Source organism: Nylanderia fulva, unplaced genomic scaffold, assembly GCF_048542155.1.
Source record: "Nylanderia fulva isolate GAGA-0341 unplaced genomic scaffold, ASM4854215v1 Scaffold920, whole genome shotgun sequence".
NCBI classification, from domain to species: domain Eukaryota; kingdom Metazoa; phylum Arthropoda; class Insecta; order Hymenoptera; family Formicidae; genus Nylanderia; species Nylanderia fulva.
The window spans coordinates 20,283-36,642 of record NW_028191048.1 but is presented as its reverse complement, the minus strand read 5'-3'; the positions used below and the strand labels follow the sequence as shown (position 1 = coordinate 36,642).

General features: G+C 31.1%; 2 pseudogenes; one reads left to right on the top strand and one right to left on the bottom strand.

The window, feature by feature from the left end:
* Positions 1–524: 524 nt before the first annotated feature.
* LOC146719601 (uncharacterized) lies at positions 525–7,228 on the bottom strand (annotated as a pseudogene).
* Positions 7,229–7,375: 147 nt separating this feature from the next.
* On the top strand, positions 7,376–14,760 carry LOC146719600 (cytochrome P450 4g15-like; annotated as a pseudogene).
* Positions 14,761–16,360: the final 1,600 nt, after the last annotated feature.

The following is a 16,360-nucleotide window of genomic DNA, read 5'->3' as shown; positions in this document are numbered from 1 at the left end:
ATTTTTAAAAAAATACTCAAAAAAAGAGACATAAAGGTCAAGTCCATTTTTAACCCATTCAAAACTTCATGATACAGATCCACTGTACAATAGTTCTTAATTACATAAATGAAATAATATGCTATTAGGGGACATATGTAAAGGTACCTAAGGAAGTTAATATGTGTACAAGAATTATCTCATTAATGATAATTATGACTTATGCCACTCTCATTAATGCAAGATATAAGATGGACTAAGAGAAATGAAAAACGTACAAAAAAAATCTTCATCCTATATATAGCGCTGTCACGCGACCTGGAAGTCATGACTAACAAAAAAAATCATAATTAATTGAACAATCTAGTCCAATTACTATTTGTACAATGAGAAAGGAACGATTTTTGGTCAGATGGTCGCGATTATTAAGTCATAAAACACACCTGATTTGTCGAAAGCGATAAAACGCCCTTTGGACCAAGCAGGACGATTATCACTCTTTCCCTTTCGTAAGGATAATATCATTAGCGTTGCATAAATCATCCTCAGTTATCCTTACGAGCCTTTTTTTTTTACTTTTTTTCTGAGGTTTTGGGCTTCTGTCCAGACGTCTAGAACAAAAATTAGACAAAAAGATTGCGTTAAACAAATAATATAAAAAAAAGTTTCTTGTATAATTTTAATTGTCAATACAACAAACCTCCCAATTCGTCGAACACAGCAATTTCTCTTTAACTTTCTACCATTTTATTCTCTTCATTATTTGTGGCTACTTTTTCCAAATTAGCCAGTTTGTTTTTGCGGTTCTTCTGCAACAGGCTTATTATCCGACTTTGGTGTGGATGGTACCGAAGTGGGTGTATTTTTCACCTTCAGAAACCTTCTTATTTTCTTTGACTTTCCAGTTTTTTTTTCTTCCTTCTCGACTTTTTCGACCTGTATATTTATATTACATTAATAAATTAAAAATAAAAATAAAATATAATAAAAATTTATATTATATTTATAAATAATCGTTAATTTAAAAAATTTACTGCAATGTTATGTAATGCAATATACCTTGTTCTGTTCTTCTTTATCAAGTTCTTTGGCTTTAATCTATCTCTACATCAGAGATAGGTGTCAAAATTACTTCTTTCTTCTCTTTCTCCTTGAGTTCCTTGTTTTCTGTTTCTTTAGCAGTCTTATCTTTGATTTCGGGCTTCTCCTGCTCCTTTTGCTTGGCCTCATTTATTAAATCAGCCTTCTTAGAAATTTTCTTATTTTTCTTCGAAGGGGATTCCTCCTCCTTCTTCTTATTCTTCTTGTCCTTACGAGAATAGGCTTGCCTCCAGTCTCCTGTTATCAAATTATAATATTGGTACCAATAGACTACAGCCCAAAATAGTTGTATGCAAACAACAAATGTTATCTATCTTTTGTTAATACATGTAAATCAACCAACCGTCGTCAAAGTCCACAGGTTTTTCCTGGAATAAATTCTTCAAATTCTTCTTGTTCTTCACCTGCTCCACTTTGTTCTCTTCCCAATCTTAGCTGAGACCTGCTCCTTCTCTTTCTAGTCGTGGTGATCTTGGTTCTCTTCTTGCTTGCGTTCCTTTAGCTTACCATCAACATCATCTCCTTTTGTACCTTTCTTTGGAACTTCCACCTTTTGCAGCTAATGTCTTTTTAGCTGGACTTGTTTTTCTCAGATGCAATCTGTCCATTAGTAGCTTTCTACAGAAAAATATAAGAAATCTTTAATAATATTATAACTGTGGCATATAATATCAAAGTATAATTAATCTTTCTCTCTAACAAAAAATATTGAATAAATTTTTAAATAGAGTGCTCTTGTTACTTGTGTAAAATTAGATCAGGCAAAGGTTTTTAATGCTCTCATTGACACATTATTCCTCAAGTTTTATTTTGTGTACATTTAGAAATATAACGACTTAATTTAATATAAAACTATATTCATATGTATGAAATTATATTTACACATAAGCTGTAATATAAAAACTAATTTTTTTTAAATTTAAGTGCACAGTTTTTTATATTTAAACAATGCAAATAAAAAAAGGCGACAAATAAAATATAGAAAACCTTGATAAAGAGCAAAATTATCAACATGTGAGACAAGAACACGGGAACAGGATGAGCATGCCCTCGCTGACGGAGAAAAACAAACCCTGTCAGTGTCGTAACGTTAGGTCACAGTGCGCGAGGAGGGAGAAAGAAAAACCCCCACCTCGCCAGCCACCCTTTCGTACCGGAGGGAACCCCCTGATTAGCCACGTGTGTGCGGGGGTTTCCAAGTCACGACCACAAACGAGCAACCATATGGCAGGCGATCGCGACGTAGATATCCACGGGGATAAAGGGCGCGGAGCGCGAAAGGGAGAAGAGAGAGAGAGAGAGAGAAGAGAGAGAGAGAGAAACTTCGCGTCGCGGGAGAAACGATGTAAATTTCGCTAACCTTCTCCGGACCTTGCCACGCTTCCTGGGGAGTTTTTTTGGTCCACCGTCGGAGCCCGCGGACAGCTGGGCGAACGGCGGTTGCTCGGCCTTCTTGAAACCGAAGGCAAACACGAGTATGGCAAAAATCAGCACGATACCCACTGGACCGCGTACACGTATTGCGAGTTTCTGCAAACAGCAGGCCGACGTGGGTTCCCTGGCGACGCCCGGATTTGCGATGCAACGGCCCCAAAATGCCAACTTTTCCCAGACCCCAGGAGATCCGAACGTTTTTACAGTGATGATAATGACGACGACGACGACGACGACGGATACGTGGATAACCAGACGCGACGTGGGCGTGACCACAGATTAATAGACGATCGCCAAAGGTCTGGATGAAGGAGAGACCAGCATTTCTCACTGATTTCAGCGCCATATCGTATAGTGGTCAAGGGAGTAACTATTAATACGTTCTCAAGATAAAGCGTCTCATGCTCATGAACTCGTCCGGCGGCATGTACGAAATTTATCTTTTCGTAGCTTTTCGCGTATTTCGAAAGGACGAATTTTATGATGTTTAAAATAAATAAAATTTTAAACCTGACCTATTAAAATTATTTTTTAATAATGTTTCATTATTATTATCATCTAAGTCTAAGTCGTTTAATTAATTTTAGTTTTTTAATAATTAATTTAATTTATTCTAATCATTTTAATTTATGTAAAAAATACTAATACATATACGTTTTATAATGAATTAATTATTTCGAGAGCCCGAATTATATATTTTTAAAAATATAAAATGTTAAAAAATTTAAATTTTGACTTTTTAATTTTAATTATTTTAGAAAAGAGTTCCGAAATCTTTTACACCCCCATAATAGGATTTTGTTCATCCTATAATTCGCAATTAAGTTATATGTTAATTATTAATTTCAATAAAATACAAAATTAAAATTAAAGGTCAAATAATAATTTTGAACAAAAAATATTTTAATTCGTTATAAAACTATACCCGTTAATAGTATTTTTCTCGTAAAAAATAACTAGAATAAATAAATTACCCCAAAAAAATAAAAAAATAATTAAAAATTTATATTATATTTGATAATAATAAAACTTTTATAAAAAAACAGATTCAATAAATATAAGTATATATAACATGTACTTATTTATTAAATCTATTTTTTAATAAAATTTTTTTAAGTTTAGAAAACTTGACTTTTGACGAAACTAGCAAATTTTTTTTTAAATTATTCACGAGGGTTTGACGTAATAAATTTTATTATTATTATATAAAATATAAGTTTTAAATTCTTTAATTAATTTTTAATCTTTTATGATTAATTTAATTTACTCTAATTATTTTTTGTACGAGAAAATCTATCATGGTATACGTTTTAATAATTAATTTAATATATTTGTGTTTAAAAATTATTTTGCCCTTTTAATTTTAATTTTTATTTTATTAAAATTAATAATTAACATATATACTTAATTGCGAATTATATGGATGAAAAAAATCCCATTATGTTGTAAGAGATTTCGGAACCCCTTTGCAAAAAAATAATTAAAAATTTAAAAAGTAAAATTTAAAATTTTTTTGAACACTTTTATATTATTAAAATATATAATTCGGTTTGCGAAATATATTAATTCATTATAAAACGTATACGTATATTATTTTTCTCATATAAAAATGACTAGAATAAATTAAATTAATTATTAAAAAACTAAAAAGTAATTAAACGACTAGACTTAGATGATAAAAATAATAAAACATTTTATTAAAAAAAGATTCAATAACTGTAGGTCAGTTTAAAATTTTTTATTTATTTATTTATAACATTATGAGCTATTAAGCTCATCATCTTGTTCGCTCTCTGTCTTGCTTTCATTCGGAAAGTCACAAACGATATAAATACTCGTATGTTCCTACTTCAACTCTCGAGAATCTGAAACAAACGAAACTCGTGCCCCAATATCAAGGGTGCCGGTAACTAACAGACCAATGATTACAAATGGATTCTTTGGTCAATTTTGGGAACGATTTTTCCTCACGGAAAGTCGAAAAAGGTCATCATTTTTTCAACTTTCCAATCTTTGTCATTATGTATCTTTTAACTAAGCCTTAAATTAAATTTTATTATATAAACTCTACCGAAATTAACTGAAGAATGTAATTAAAGTTAGACTTTTAAATCCAAAACGTTTATTTTTCAAAAAACCTATTTTTTCAATCGCTTATAACTCGAAATTATTGACTTCTCAACATTTTTGCTAAGGAAAAATCGTCTCCAAATTGGCCAGAGAATCCGCCCTTAATCATTGGTCCGTTAGTTACCGGACACCTTGTATTATTATATAAAAGTGTAAAAGCAAAGTCAGAAGCTTGTGAGCTTACAGCGATAAGTAAAAAAAATTGCGTATTTTTTTCACTTGCGTTTATCTTTTAAACGCGCGCTTTAATTTTTCCAACGTTTTTGCCTGTTTATATTTTAAAGGGCCCTCTTCTAAAATCTTGTTTTAAAGATCCTCTCCGCGAGCAAATTTTGAAAACATAAATTATTTAATATTTTTACTTTATTATTTGTAAATCCTCGGGAATTTCAAATTTTCTATTTGCAAAATTATTAATTTTCTATGCAAATTAATTTTTTCACAGACTTTAAATCTTACTCCCATTGCACTTTTGTTTGCGGTTTTCAGTATAACGATTTTATCGTAGTTTACTTGCAAATTATTATTGTGAATTATAAATTGTGGCAGTGATTTGAAGAATTACAATTTTCGTTGAAATTGTTGATTTTTTTAAAAATTACGAGATTCGCGGAAATTGCGTCTTTTCTTTGGCATTTTCCGTTCGCGGGCGGCGGTTTTTTTTGATTGTTGCAAGTGTTTTTTGTTTTTTTTTTTTTTTAAAAAAAGATAATAATAATGTGAATAAATCACGATATTTGAAAAGATATTTGCATATATATAGAAATTGTAAAATAATAATATTATATCATAAAATTGTAAATTGTTTCATTTTTTTATAGACTGCGATAAAAATTTTACATTTGGATAAGAAACGGGTAAGTAAAATATAAATTCTTGAAACGTCCAAAAAAAATTTTGATAAAAGTAAAAAAGTGAACTTTTGAAAAAAAGGAACTTAAAAAATTTCACTAATAAATGGGCTATATTTGACCTGGGGCGATGTAAGGTGTGTTTAAACGAAATTAATTATAAATTGAGAATTAAACCCAATTTTAAGTCTTACAAATTTCCAACAATTTTTTGTACCTCGTGTACATTTTTTTAAGTTATATCGAAAATTAAAATTTTAAAATCGTCTTACCATCTCACATTTCGCATACGGCTCACATATAGCCTATTTTATCTCTTATACTTTATTTCAACCCTTAGAAATTTATTACTGTAACCCCCAATTTATCACTTATTTCGAGTAATTAATCACTTTTATTTCGAATACCCTTAAAATTTCTGTATATTATAGTATTTTAAATACTCGAAATAAGTGATTAATTGGCGTGTGATAATTTCTACAAGAGAATAAGAGCCTTTAAATTCTTCATGTAAAAATTTCAAATAATTTTCTTTAATAAAAAATTTTAAATTAAAAATTTAATTAAAAATTTTGAACACTGTGTTAATCACATTTAAAATCGTGATTATTTCATAAAAAACATTTTATGTGTAAAAATATTTTTTTATATTTAATAAATTTTAAAATATTGTATATATATGCATATGTAAATATTCTTCTCCCCTCTCTCCTCCTCTCTCTCCTCTCTCTCACAACCCACAACCGGGGGCCAAATTTCTCAAATGGTCTCATGATCAATTAGCCTGGATTCGCCCAGGGGCAAAGTCTGTTTGGTAATGTCAACACGAATTTTAGCCTGGACTTGCACCAGGGGCAAAGTCTTTTGGTCGATCTACGAAATTTAGCCACGGACTCGAACCGGGGCAAAGTCTTTTGGTTCAAGTCTACGGAATTTAGCACGGACTCGAACCAGGGGCAAAGTGGTCGGTAAGGGGCAAAGTCTATCGCACGAAATGGCGGTCTCTTCTTTAGGCGGGGCCTTTTGGCGATCTGCCCTATTATCTGTGACGGGGACGCGGGGACGGATCGACGGGGCCCAAGCACTCGAAAGCGCTCTGTCGGACGCGCCGCAAACTGACGTCTGACGTCTGCCAGGTGAGCGCTCGCCGACCGCTGACGGGCTGTGCCGCGTACCGCGGCGAACTTCAGGGCGCTGCTCGCTCCGACCGAGGGGCGGACTTCAGAGCAAAGCAAGCGCGCGGCAAATTCGAACTGCGATTTTGCGAAAAATATATATTTCTTGCAATAGAAATATGTTAATATTTTGAACTTTGCTCATTTCGATTTCTTAATAATATCCTCATCTTGTATTTCTAAATCAAAAAAAATATAAAATATATCTTTCTATATAAAATATAAAATTTTTCTTTTGAAAAACGGAAAATTTATTGTAGTTTGAAAAATTATTTTCGAACGAAAAAATAAATGACAATTTTTTTCTGTCGTCATTTGAATGTAAATAAATTTCAAAAATTGGATTAATTTATTATAAAGGATTGTCTTAGAGGATTATATTGGAATTTTGCAAAAAATTTAGAACTATTACCGAGAAAAAGTGCTCGTGCAGCGTCGTTTGAGGTTATGTTTTCAGTGTGGAGTACAATAAATAATACAACGATGTCGAAATTATATTCGTCATTTGAGTTTTAAAATAACTACCATGGTCGAACGTGATTGATTATCGGCGGTCATGTGAAACTCGACGCGACCTCCTTCATATTTTTACGTTTGCGAAACAAACTCAAGGGACGCAATATCGTTCAGTGATTGCATGGTTCATCCCATTCGAGTTGCTGTCATTAATCTGTCCCTTATTGCGTCGATCGGTGATTTTTCACAATGTTGGAGGGAGTAAAGCACGTGCTGTTAGTGCTTTCGGGAAAAGGTGGCGTCGGTAAATCACAATCAGCACTCAACTGCACTTGCCTTGAAGGAAACGGTTTTCGAGTAAGTTTTTTGAAGCCGTTTCACAACGATAACACTTGCGAAAACAGATGTAAAATGCCTGAAATAATTTTTTTTCAATAATATTTCAATAATTTTATAATTCCCTTCTATATTATTTGTTTGATTGCAGTGAAATAACATTTTTTGGGGAAACCAACATTTCTATTTTTTTTTTTAACACAATTAACTTTCTATAATTTTTATACACATTTACCCTTGATAGAAATTAGGTTAAGCAAAGCTTAAATACCCAAACCCTTTAATATTAATTACCACAGGTTTTGGGAATCTTGGATGTTTCTTTGTGGCCCCCCGCGTGCCATACTTATTGAACTTGGAAGAAAAGGATGTTCCCCAGTCCTTCTGAAAGGGTCCCTCCTTTATTTTATTTTTTTATTAATATATTATAAATTTGATAAATTGTTTTCTTTGGATAATTGATTTGCAGATGGTCCGGTTTTTGCAGATTCAGAACAGAAACTGCCCTGCCCATGTGGGTTGGTTTTCCCCTTTTTAAAAAGGGGCAAAATGAAGTGTGCCCTGGCGGGGGTTCCTAAAAAAAAATTGGTATGATCAAGCATTTTCAAAACGGGATTTATTTGGGCCCAGGATATTGTTTTCTGTTTCATGACCCCCCCCCTGGCTTCTGATAACACATTAAAAAGTTATGGAAAATTTTAAAAGGGTTACAAAAACAAATTTTTTTTAAAATTGCTAATTAATTTAAAAGATAAAAATTGTTTTAAAATTTTTGGTCATTTACTGTTAAAAATAATTATAACATGATTTAAAATGATTCAAAAATTTAAAATTGCGCGGTCCCATTATATAACACTCCACAAGCATTTGCGAAAAACGATGTCCGGGGAAAATTTAACATTTTGCAAAAAAACAGGAATTCCTAAAATTTGGGGCTTTGGGTTGAAATATGAGTGGCTTTGTTTGTCCTTCTTTACAAAAAAAATCTTTTCACACATTAATTTGCTTCAATTTAACTCAAAATTTTTGGGTTTAAAAAAAATTTATTTTTTTTGCAAAAGGAAAAATTTTCCCAATAAAATTTTCCCCTTCTGGTGGGGGAAAAAGCTCTTTCAGAAAGGGGAAAAGGTTCCTTTTTTGGGAAAAGGTCCCTATAAACCCCCCCAAGTGGGCAATTTGGCCAAAAGGGGGGCAAAGTACCCTTTTGTGACATAAAACCCTTATAAATTTGGGGCCGGGGGTTTCGAAATTTGTCAAACTCACCAAAAATAAAAAATTTTTAAAAAAAAAAAGGTTTCCCCCACAATTGTGGTGATTTTTTAGCGTCCCATGTATGTTTCCCTTTTTCGTTTTTACTTTTTTTTATAAGATAAACTTTTTACAAAACTGGGGGGTTTTTAAAAAAAATCTAAAAATTACCTTTTTTTTTTAATTTGTTTTTAAAAATTTTAAATTGAAAGTAAAATGAAAATTTTTTTTAATCAAAAAACCTCTTATTACATATATTATAAAAAAGATCTCCCCCTTGATTTGTGGGGCCCTTCTCTAAGCTTTTTAGTTGGAACTGCGATGATAAAAACCACTGCTCTCGCTGGCACCGCCGCAAATTTTCCACCCCACGTTTACTTCCCGATGTTGGATTGCTTCCACTGCTGGGCTTTTAAAAGGTCGACTACCTTAGCTCGCCGCTCAATTGTCCCCACTGCAAAAGCGTCCAGGCACTAGGGGTCTCCAAATATTATAACGAAATTCTGAGACTAGGCGCCAACTCCTCAACACGCGCTTTGAAAACAATTTGCCCAATTCCGGCACGCGGACGCTAGTTTACCGTATACCACCTTGCCTTTTTTTGAAAATTCCCATGGCCTTTTTCCCAGGGGCAATTCAAACGCAAAAAACCGTTCATCCGGGGCCACATACCTTGACCCTCTAGTTTTGTACTGCATCGCAATTTAATTCTAAAAATAAATAAAAAAAATTTCAACATTTCATAAAATTTTAACCCGATTTGATAAAAAATATCAAAAGAAAGATAAAAGAAACTAAAAATATATAATAAAAAATGAAAAATAAATTAAAGTTTAAATATACTGAAAATTTTTTTATGAAAATAAAGGGAAAAAAAATTTTACCTCTTCAATCTTGAAATTTGTACGAAAGCAGCTGCCTTCTTTACCCTTTGATTCAAAAAAGAAACTTTTTTCCGGCTCTGTGGGGTTCCTTCTAGCTCATGGCTAGCCCAAAGCGCGTTCGGCCAAATCAAAGGCTTTGCAAAAAATTTTATCCTCCTAACCAGGTTGGTGATGTCTTTCCTCTTAAAATGACGTCTATCACCTTGCGGTACTTTCAACACCTTTTCGAAATCTTCTAAGTCTTCTTGAAAAATAACCGCGAAAAAATCGGGGATAATCCCCGGGTGTCTCACCCATGTTCTGCGCGCTTCCTTTTTTATTTTTAAAACTACATTTGTTAAAGTCCCAAATAAGGGGATTAAAATTACTTTACGATCAAATAAATCTACTTTTTGAAACTTGGGGAAATCATTAAAAATTTTTTTTTAATTTAATTGCCAAAAACAAACACATTAAAAAAATTAACGTTGTTTTTAAAATTAAATATAGATAACATTAAAAAAGGGGTTATGAAAAACACTATGGCACTGATATTCTCTTTAAAAATTTTGCAAAAATAATTCCCACAAAGGAACTCTCTAAAAAACGTTTCGGTCTTTTGGGGTAACTCCATCCTGCTTTTGACTTTTTTCAAAATCCCTTTTTTTGGGACTACCCTTGGCTCTTTTTAAATTTTTTTCAAAAATTCAATCTTTCTAAAAACATTCCTCTTCATTCTTGTCAAATTAATAACGATCGCCAAAGGGCCTGCCAAAAGAAAACCGCCATCTTCGGCGATAACTTTGCCCCTTTACCAAAAACCTTGCCCCTGGTTCGAGTCCGTGCAAAATTTCGAACTTGCCAAAAGACTTGCCCCCGGTGAAAAGTCCAGGAAATCGTTTGACATTACCAAAATTTGCCCTTGGGTTGCGAACCCTAATTGATCAAAAAAACCCAAAATTTGAGAGATTTGGCCCCCTTGTGTTGTGGGGGTTTGTGTGTGGAAAAGAGAAGGGGGGAGGAGGGAATTTTTTTACATATCAAAAATATAAAAAAATTTTTAAAATATAAAAAATAATTTTTTACAAAATTTTTTTTTTTATTAAAATAATAAATTTTTTAAAATGTTTTTTAAAACAATGTTCAAAATTTTTTAATTAATTTTTAATTAATTTTATTAAAGAAAATTATTAAATTTTTTTCATTAAAAATTTAAAAGGCCCTTATTCTTTGTAGAATTTTCCCCAACCCAATTAATCCTTCCCAACAGAAAGAATTATACGATTTTCTATTTCATCTAAATTATCAATAAACTCACCTTTAAAAAAAGGTAAAAAAAGGCGACCAGTTAAGGGCACGCCATTAACAAAAATTATCCATTGCAAACCCATGTAGAATCCTATCCTATTGCAAACCCATGTAGAATCCTATGAAAAATTAATCATTGCAAACCCATGTAGAATCCTAGGCAAAATTAACCATTGCAAACCCATGTAGAATCGTACCCATTGCAAACCTATGTAGAATCCTATGAAAAATTAACCATTGCAAACTCATGTAGAATCCTATGAAAAATTAACCATTGCAAACCCATGTAGAATTGTATTAAAAATTATCCATTGCAAACTTATGTAGAATCCTACATTGCAAACCCATGTACAATAGAATTGTATGAAAAATTATCGATTATAAACCCATGTACAATCGTAACAAAAGTAATGAAATAAAAAAAAATTGCGCCAAGTGAAAGTAGAAACTTGTACCAGTGGAAAATTAAAGTTGCAGACATATATAGAGTCGTATAATGAATCAGTAAAAATTTAAATTTGCAAATGTAGAATCGTACCATAAAAAAACTTATCTTTTAAAAAAAAAGATAAACAAGATGCCAAGTCCATGCGCCATGTGAAAAAGAAATAAAAAAATTTTAGTTAAAAAAACTGGGCGCGCTGCTAAGTTTCAAAATTACAATGCACCTTAAAGTAACATTAATTAATTTAAACACAAAACATATTTTAACTGTAATGAGTTTAAAAGTAACAATTTAATTTTAATATTGTTAGAATATTATTTAGCAGCGCTCCCAGTTTTTTTAACTAAAATTTTTTTATTTCTTTTTCACATGGCGCATGGACTTGGCATCTTGTTTATCTTTTTTTTTAAAAGATAAGTTTTTTTATGGTACGATTCTACATTTGCAAATTTAAATTTTTACTGATTCATTATACGACTCTATATATGTCTGCAACTTTAATTTTCCACTGGTACAAGTTTCTACTTTCACTTGGCGCAATTTTTTTTTATTTCATTACTTTTGTTACGATTGTACATGGGTTTATAATCGATAATTTTTCATACAATTTTATTGTACATGGGTTTGCAATGTAGGATTCTACATAAGTTTGCAATGGATAATTTTTAATACAATTCTACATGGGTTTGCAATGGTTAATTTTTCATAGGATTCTACATGAGTTTGCAATGGTTAATTTTTCATAGGATTCTACATAGGTTTGCAATGGGTACGATTCTACATGGGTTTGCAATGGTTAATTTTGCCTAGGATTCTACATGGGTTTGCAATGATTAATTTTTCATAGGATTCTACATGGGTTTGCAATAGGATAGGATTCTACATGGGTTTGCAATGGATAATTTTTGTTAATGGCGTGCCCTTAACTGGTCGCCTTTTTTACCTTTTTTTAAATTTCGGTAAAAACTACATTTATGCGGGGTCGATGAAAATGATGACGGGGCTTTCTTAGTAGAAATTTTTATTTCGACTTTGCATTGACACAGTAATATCGTAAAATAAAAAATTTTCACCACAATGAGTACGAAAACAGATTTTAACGATAAAAAATTTTTTGGTTCCCTGCCCCGCCCTTGCCGTAACGTTTAATTTGCATTGACTTTTTCATGAGAAATTCTAAAAGCAGTTCTTTCTCATTAAAAAAATACCAGGGGGGGTTTCTAAAAAAAATTTAAACTTTTTTTTTTTAAAAAACCCAAAAAAATTTTTTTTCTTTTCTCGTTCCCTCAAAAAAATTTTTAGGTGAATTATTTTTTTTATCTAATTTTAATTTAAAAAACCCTTTATCCAAGGTCCCCCCCCTTTCCCTTTAAATAGGCCACCTACTAATACCTCTTGAAAAAGTCCCCAAAAAGCCCTATTTAATATAATTTTGGGGGAAATATCGTGATAAAATTTGGTTTAGTAGCGGGCCCCCAAAATATTTTGGGACAAAAAAAAAGCAGTCTTTCTGGCAGTCCAAAAGATATTGAAAAAACTTTTAAGTAATCCTGCGCAAATGAGAAAGTGGGGTTTTTGGAAAAAAAATTTAAAAAAATTCTACATTTTTAAATTTTCCCTTTTATATATTATATACAATAAAATTTATATTATTAATTTTAAATTTACTCGGCTTCAAAAACAAATGAAATTTTTAATAGACCCGGGGGAAATGCTTTTCCGCCCGAAAATTAGTGAGAATTCAATATAATTCAAATATTGTAGAAGAGCGATTTTGGGTACATCGAAGCAATATAATGTTTATTACGTTCTGAGTTACGTTTTTAAATTTACCAAGCTTGCAAAAGAAGCAAAAGAAAATGCTAAATATTATTCATACGCTGATTAAATCATGTTATTAAAAAAAAATCGAAGAATATAGAAGAGAAAAATCAACAGCAAAAGAAGTGAAAAATGAAACAACAAACTTATGGAAAGCGTAAATGCGATCAAAATGAAGGAAATGACCAAATAATGATGCAAATAAAAAACTGCATTATGTCGAGATGATATCGATGAAAACGATATAAATGAAAAAAAACGACTTGCGTTCCTAGATACGATGATGGAATTGAAAAATGTTGGACAGATAACTGACGAGGAAATTTGGGAGGAAGTAAACCTATCATGTTTGAAGTACGCGTACTGCATTTAATACAATAATAATCTCAATTGTAAAATTTGAATTTTCTAACTGACGTATTAATTTTAAAATAAAAAGTTTCCTTTCACTTTCTTTTTTTAAAAATTTGGTTTTTATTGTAAGCTATCTATTGTAGTTATATATTTGATGCTTTGTTAGAAAACCAATTAGTGTTTTATTAAGGGTCATGATACAAAAGCAGCTGGCTCAATTTTTGCACTATGCGCCTTAGGATGTCACAAGATATTCGGGTAATTTATTTGCAATTTGTATTTTTGGAAAGAATCTTTAAAAATTCTTATCTTTTTATACTCAATTTTTTCTTATTTTTTCACTAAATCTTATATAGTCATTGCAGTTGTGTGACATTTACTTTCTGTTAAAATTATGGGATGATATTTGATTTCAATATTAAATCGCAAGTCCATCTTCTTTTCTGTCCTTTCAACTTGATAATTTTATATGCAGGCTCGCGTGTATGAAGAATTGGATACAATTTTTCGGCGACGCGACAGACAATGCACTTTTCAAGACATTTTGGGAAAATGAAATATCTCGAAAATTTATTTTGGAAACTTGAGACTTTTTCCACCGGTACCTGTCATTGCCAGAAAACTTAACGAAGAAGTAAGAAGGTAAGTATACCTGATACCAACAATAAAAATGGTAATTAAAAATTTTTTTTATTATTTATTTTAGAAACTTACTTATGTAGAATTTGAAAGACTAAAATGTTATTTTTATGAAACAACAGTTACAGGTGATTATATTCTTCCAAAAGGTGCCACGGCAAATAAAGCACAATTCGAAAGCGCATCGTTCGGACAAATATTATCCGAATCCAACAGTTTTAATCCAGATAATTTCTACCGGAAAAAATGCAAAAAAGATTACTAGCTTTTTCCTTTCAGTGCTGGCCCAAAGGTTTTTAATAGATGAAAGTTTTCGATACAGAAAATTAATACTTAAATTCATTTTTTATACTATTTTACAACATTTTTGCAACAAACTTTTTTATGAAAATAACACAACACGTTGTCATTTTTGACTTTAAAAATTTTGTTAAGGTCCTGCGTGGGGCGAAAATATGCTATGCAAAAAATTGAAAGTCTGTTGTCGACGATACTAAAAAATTATCGTGTCATTTCTGATTTGCCAGAAAAGATTTCGTTTTACGCGCCGATATTATTCAAAAAAGGCATGACGGTTTCAAGATCAAGATCGACCACGCAAACCAGTATCTTTGATTTAATTCAGGAAAACGGTGAAGAATTTAATTTCGTGCAAACGCGAGTAAGAGTTATACTATATAGTTTGAAAATTATATTTTTTATATATTATAATTTATACATTCGGGAGCGGGGTATTTTTTTAAAGGGAAATAATTCTGTTTATAAATTTTTTCAGCACAATTTTTGATATAATGATATATTTAAAAATTATATTTATTATATTTAAAATATATTTTATAAAATATATATATATATTATGTATGGTTATGTATAAACGTTATTTACATGTATATTAATTATTGTATTTAATTTATTATATATTTCAAAAATATTACATTTTAAATCGTTTATCTTATGCGAATGTTTGCATTCGTGTACGTATATGTTTAAAAGAAAAAAATTATAAAATATTAAAATCGAATATTGCCATTTCTATTTGAAACACATCTGTTTACATTTTCGTGTTTTTGGTACATTTATAATTTCTGCTGAAAAGAGTTTAGGTAAAAAATTAATGGGACTGTTCTAATGCTTTAAAAGTTGATAAAATTGAAATTGGCATGCTCGATTAAATTTAAATCAAAGCTCGTTTGCTGGATGATAATTTAAACGCGCATTATAAATAGAAACAAATAATTTTCTCATTCGAAAATTATGAATGGACGAGACATATGACCTCGAAATTTGTATTGACGTCATTCCAACGTCAATTTAGGTGATGAAATGATAATTGAAACTATAGATATGTAAGTATTGAGATATATTCACCCAAATCATTAAAGAATGCCCATAAAGAAGCGGTAACCGGTCTATTGCCAAATTTTGATGATGTCTTTCACCACTATGACGCCACTTTTTGTTATGGCGCCATACTTGTGGTAAATTCAAAGTATTTTATATACACATTAAGATGCAAGATATAATTTCCATTTCAAACCAACGACATATTTATGAGCTACCTATCCTAACGTTAATTAATTGTATTATTAGTGAGTGTTCTAGAGCAATTTGGGTTTGTGAAAAAGCTTCATGTAAGTATTCAAAAAAAATTTAAATTTTTTTAATTTGATAAGTAATAATATTTCTTTGTTATAAAAAAAGAATCGATTTTTAAGTTATATATTTCACTTAATATTTTAACATTTGATTTAACATTAAACTCCTTTGATTCAGGTCCACCACATGTACCCATATTACGTCACGCATTAATCACTTTTAGACTGTCTCCAGAACACAGTATCCAAACCATGGAAATCTCAATACATACGGATTTGTATTTGGCGGATTTGGGAACGAGAGAATCATTTTTTCTGTTAGATCCACAGGATATTGAAATAATTTAGAGTAGCCCTGCACACATCGACAATCCGTGGAATACGGATAAGAATTTAAAAAATCAAAAATCTACATATTATAATGTTTTTATAAATTAATTAGTTATATAATTTCACGCTGAGTGATTTTTTGTATTTATACATTAAATAAGGAGAGATTCGACCATGGTCGGGAGGGGTTTGCTTATCACAACTGGCGATAAAAGGCTAAGACATAGAAAGTGATAGCGCCTACATCCACCGAGTATTTGAAGGGCGTTTTTTACCTTTTTTTTATTTAGAATAG